The following is a 5,719-nucleotide window of genomic DNA, read 5'->3' as shown; positions in this document are numbered from 1 at the left end:
CTTCCTCGAGAACGTCATCCGCGACGCCGTCACGTACACCGAGCACGCCCGCCGCAAGACCGTCACCGCCATGGACGTCGTCTACGCGCTCAAGCGCCAGGGCCGCACCCTCTACGGATTCGGCGGCTAGGCCTCCTGCTCCGTCCAGTCTCTGCTCCCGCTGTTCCATCTGTCCGAGTGCGTGCGTCGTTGTTCCATCGCTGGGTTTGTTCTGTGTAGTTAGCGCGAGGCGATGTGTATGAATGCAACGGGGAATCAGAGTTGGTATTATCTTGGCAGCATGTCTCGACTTGTTGCATCCTACTCTGCTGCGTCTTTGTTCGATGCTTGTGTGACTCAGTGACGCTGTATCCGCTTAATTCGATTTCTAGCTGAATGAGCGCCAAAATTTCGTCACTGCATTCCTATTTGGGTATGCAGACACTTTCTCTGAACTTAGATGTTTTTTCACCCGATCATACTGATCTGCTTTCTGAAACTCTGGAATTGGTCTGAGTGTTAGAGGCGTCGGGGTGGACGCCTTCAACGAAGCCGCGTCCATTTACCGCCCGCGGGCGGCAAATAGGATTGGCCATTATGACCCTCGGACCGACATCACCGCAACACAAAACCGACTACAGGGTGAGAGAGGAGGATCCCTTCCACTGGGCCTTATGGCGCCGAAGCGATGGTCCGAGGCAGAGGGTAAATGAAATATCTCAGTACAATCTTTTTAGGCTGAAAGCCTTTTTTAACGGGCGTTGACAGTGGGCCAATATTTCAGCCCATAAGAGAGACAAAACGATATCAAACTAGGCGCACGACCTGTAAGTGGCGGGAGATGCTGGTGTCAGTTGCAATTTCAGGAATCGAAGCCAAGAACTCCTCATGCCCTGAGTTTCGGGGTGGATCCATTGCCCTTTCTTCTCCGGGCATCACCGAGGTGGTGGACATGAAAAGGAGGAAGAGTAGGAAGAAGATGCTCGCCAATGGGGTTCGTGCTCATCATTAAGGGCTTTGGCTGCGGAGCTACAGTGCCTCCGACCGCAGACTGTCGGTGTCATCTGCGCTGCTCTTGAACTTTCGGTTCGATAGGTTACCAATCTATTTCCTCCTGTCTTTCGTGCCAAATGAGAGGCACTACATCTCCTGCTCGGTCTCGACAGATTTCTTCTGGGGCATGCCCGACGGTGGGCAGTGAAGTGGTCGAGGTCTCGACGAACCAAGTGGCGTAGTCCCCAACGTCGACAAGATTGCAGCTGTGTGGAATGTGTTCTGGGCCCAAGTGTGTTCCGATTTCTTTGTCTAGGTTCCTCTTCATAAAAATCAGGGAGTAGATTGTAATTTGTGTATTATTTTGTTTATCTTGTAATCTGTATTGTGCCGCCACTTGATCTTTAATTCAGACTTTAGGTTCCTTTGGACCCTCCTCTTGTTCCAATAAAAGAAAAAAAAACAAGAAAAACACGTGAGTCGGGTTGTTCTGTTTGGAGAGCTGGAAACTTGTGATCTCCCTATAACGCCCTCCAAGCAGATATTCCGGTAGTCATGCAATGAGCGGTACTGGCAATACCGCTAGTTCAATTCCATCAGCATAGATCGCTATGCACCGTTGGATCTGTGTGAATGCACAACCTATATTCATTACAGGGTACCATAAATAAAAGAAGTAAAAGGAATTTCCTTTTGAGGAAAGAACGAAAGAATATTTTGGTTATTATAACAAGAGGCATACATGTAGGGCAGAACAAAGACGAAGCATTGCTAACCGCATTTGCTTCGAGGTTCTCAAACTTATACGTAAGTGGTGTGATGGAGCTAGCTAGCAGAAGGTAACACTAGTACACGATTGTTTTTGTCTATACGTACGTAAGTGGTGTGATGGAGCGATGTGGTGTGTCTACCTCGACCTCCGCGGCAGCAAGTGATGGCGGCCAAAGGGGTCATCAGTCAACATTCGCTCGATCAAGTGGTGTGATCAAGCTAGCTCTAAAGCGAGCGCTTTGTTGGCAAAACCGGCCGGGACGTCGTGGTGGTGGTGGTTACGCTACTCCATACAGGTCTCCGCTTGGATGCATGGCGACGTCTTTTCTTTCTCGACACACCGTACTTATGCAAGCGATCACGACGGGACTGCAGTGACGTATACTCAGGATCCATTCGGAGTTGACTTATGCAGTTATGCTGTGTGAGGATGAGAAATCGGAAAGGGACTGTGTGGTGCGGCTACTGTTTTTTTCCAACGTAACCTCGCCATTGTGTAGGGTTCTGCTGCGATTTTATATACTCTGCTCTGTTCCTAAATATAAGTCCTTTAGAGCAACTCCAATGGGGCGATTCATTTTATCCGTTTGGGTCTGTGCGCACAAAAGTGGAGGCTCATTTTGTCCGTCTGCGTCCGTTATGTTGTGTGAGGACCGGCCACTTATGTTTAATTATGTTTATTTTTCGCGAGCTGTTTTTTTTTCACGCCAGCACATTTGGGTCAGCCTCTCGTTGGGCGGTCAAACCGACCCATTTGAGAATGCGGACGCACACGTCCACCTGGCCGACCCAAACGGACGAAAAGCGGACAAAATGTGCGTCCGTTTGGTTCGCCCCGTTGGAGTTGCTCTTAGAGATTTCAATACGGACTACATACAGAGCAAAATGAGTGAATTTATACTCTAAAATACGTTTATATACATCCAATATAGTCCGTATTAAAATCTAAAAAAAAAAATTAAATTTAGAAACGGAGCGAGTTGATAGAAAAAGAAAAAGGTAATCATACATTGGGACGGGCTATGAGGAAAATTAGGCAAAAACTGAAAACATAAAATAGCCAAGGAGACGCAACGCCGGCCTATTTAGACCTGGATCATAAGGGCATCAACTATGGTGACATCACCTAGGTATATGAGACAAACCAAAGGATGATTCTAAACGCACGAACAATCACGGATAGTTTACGAGCCCCTTAACACTAATTACCTCCGCCCCCTGATTTTCAGGGGGTGGGTCCCCCCTCCCTCTCTAAACTCCAATAAAAAACTGCCATCTAGCATCTGTGCGTGAAAGTCTGTAGAATATGGCCGTCGCTCTAGCATTGCTCCCGACCAAATCACAACACAAGGGACCTATAAAGTGTATCAAGGCACACCATGGGTCCACCGGCTACGGAATGGCTTAACCAACACAATTGTGCAAGAATGCAGGAGAAATGACATTTTACCATTTTCCAGGATATCCAGTGCATGTTTCCATCGCATATCACCGATTTAAGATTTGTGCCGCATTTTCTAGTTCGTGACATTGTTTGATTTCATAGTGTTCCATAATGTATCATCGTATATTTTTCTTTTTCATTTCAAAGTGTATCATGATGTTGGTCTGTACAATAACATGAGAATATTTTGCAATTGAAATGCAAAAACGTACTGTATTATATTATGATACGGAGGGAGCACGTGGTAGAAACATCACTCTCAAACCTCCAGAAAATTCACGGCATCGCACTCCCGCACCGCACCAGCACTCTATCGTGCCGTCACTATACAAGGCCACTGGCCAGCAGCCTCCTGGCTGAGCACACCAGCCAGTACTGTACGTACTATCGCAGGCCACACAGCCATGCAGAGCGAGGTTTTTGGCTGCTATGGGCGACGCTCGCCGCCGCGCTACTCTGCTACCTGACCAGCGAAGCCCGCCGCAGGGGCACCGGGGCACGGCAGCCTCCGGGCCCGATGCCGCTCCCGGTCCTCGGCAACCTGCTCGACCTGGGCGGCAACCTCCACCACACGCTGGCGCGCCTGGCCCGCGCCCACGGCCGCGTCATGAAGCTCAAGCTCGGCCTGGTCACCACCGTGGTGGTCTCCTCCCGTGACGCCGCGCGGGAGGCCTACACCAGGTACGACCGCCAACTGGCCGCGCGCGCGGTCCCGGACGCCGCCAACGCGGTCGGCAACTCCGGGCGGTCCATGATCTGGCTGCCCAGCTCCGACCCGCTCTGGAAGACGCTGCGCGGCATCGTGGCCTCGCCGCCGCGCGCGGCCTGCGCGAGCGCAAGGTGCGCGACATGGTGGGCTACTTCCGCCGCCACGCGGGGGAGGAGGTGGACGTCGGCCATGCCGTGTACGGCGGCGTGCTGAACCTCGTGTCCAGCGCCTTCTAATCCGTCGACGACTCGACGTGGTGGACGTGGGCGGCGAGTCCGCGAGGGGGCTGCGGGAGGTCGTGGAGGACATCATCGCCGCGCTCGCTAAGCCGAACGTGTCCGACATCTTTCCTTTCCTCCGGCCGCTCGACCTGCAGGGCTGGCGTCGTTGGGCGGGGCGCGTTACCAGAAGGTCTTCGGCATACTTGACGGCATAATCGACCGCCGCCTGGCAGATGGCCGGACGTCCACGGGCGAGCACGCTCGCGGCGACTTCCTGGACTCGCTGCTGGAGCTCGTTTCCGCCGGCAAGATCGGTCGCGACAAGGTGACGGTGATACTGTTCGACGTGTTCGCGGCCGGGACCGACACGATGGCCATCACGGTGGAGTGGGCGATTGCCGAGCTGCTCCGGCACCCGCATGCCATGGCCAAGGTGCGCGCGGAGATGGCGGACATCCTCGGCGGCAAGGACACGGACGCCCTCGAGGAGCCTGACGCGGCGAGCCTGCCGTACCTGCAGGCCGTGGTGAAGGAGGTGATGCGGCTGCACCCGGTGGCGCCGATCATGCTGCCGCACCAGGCCGCGGAGGACGGCGTGGAGATCGGCGGCTGCGCCGTGCCCAGGGGCGCCACGGTGATCTTCAACGCGTGGGCGATCATGCGGGACCCGGCGGCGTGGGAGAGGCCCGACGAGTTCGTGCCGGAGAGGTTCGTCCTGGATAAGGCGGCGGATAGGGCGGTGGAGTTCCGGGGCAAGGACTACGAGTTCATCCCGCTCGGGTCCGGCCGGCGGCTGTGCCCCGGCCTGCCGATGGCGGAGCGGGTCGTGCTGTTCGTGCTGGCGTCGCTGCTGCACGCGTTCGAGTGGCGGCTCCTGCACGGCGTGTTGGCCGACGAGCTGGACGTCGCCGAGAAGTTCACCACCGTGAACACGCTCGCGGTGCCCCTCAGGGCCGTCCCCGTCGTGGTCACGTAGCTAGCTGCTAGCCTTGTGCATGCATGCTCTTAATTATCTTGTATCGTGCGGACGAGATGCGCCCGCTTTACACTGTATCGAAAATCACGAGGTCTATTTAGTTGTTCATGAAAATTCAGTAGCCGGGCATTCCTTAGGCGTCGCGTCGGTAATCTGTGGCCGCTTCGCTTTGGATTGCCTGCCACTCGCCACTGCCTCATCGATAGGTTGGTTAACAGCACATCACATCGCGCTAGGTCTTACAAGATTTGGTGGAGTGTGCTATTCTCTAACTTTCTTCATCAAAATTCATTGGTGCGGTTAACTATATTATTATGATTGATCCCCCAACGCATATTGTCTAGGCCAGATTCACACTGAACCTTAGCGCTGTCTTCTCCGCTGATAAGGCATTAACACAGAAATTGATATTGTTATTGCTCGCTGCAAGAAATCTTCCATTACTATCTCGCAACACAGCACCAACCGCATCCTTCAGAGAATCAACATCAAAAGCATCATCAACATTCAGTTTAACATAGTTCACAATAGCTAAATGCTAGTCGCCTGAAAATCTGATTTGGGTCTGTCGATTTTCCTTAGAAGAAAGGAGGCGCCGAAGGGAAGGAAGAAACAGCCGCATCACC

The 5,719-nt window shown here is 53.2% G+C and overlaps 1 pseudogene; it reads left to right on the top strand.

Annotated features, from left to right (window-relative positions):
- Positions 1 to 3,410: 3,410 nt before the first annotated feature.
- On the top strand, positions 3,411 to 5,150 carry LOC123142332 (cytochrome P450 76M5-like; annotated as a pseudogene).
- The last annotated feature ends 569 nt before the right edge of the window (positions 5,151 to 5,719 follow it).

Source organism: Triticum aestivum, chromosome 6D, assembly GCF_018294505.1.
Source record: "Triticum aestivum cultivar Chinese Spring chromosome 6D, IWGSC CS RefSeq v2.1, whole genome shotgun sequence".
In the NCBI taxonomy this organism is placed as follows: Eukaryota; Viridiplantae; Streptophyta; class Magnoliopsida; order Poales; family Poaceae; genus Triticum; species Triticum aestivum.
Note: the sequence above shows the minus strand (reverse complement) of the source record. Positions and strands in the feature narration are given on the sequence as shown.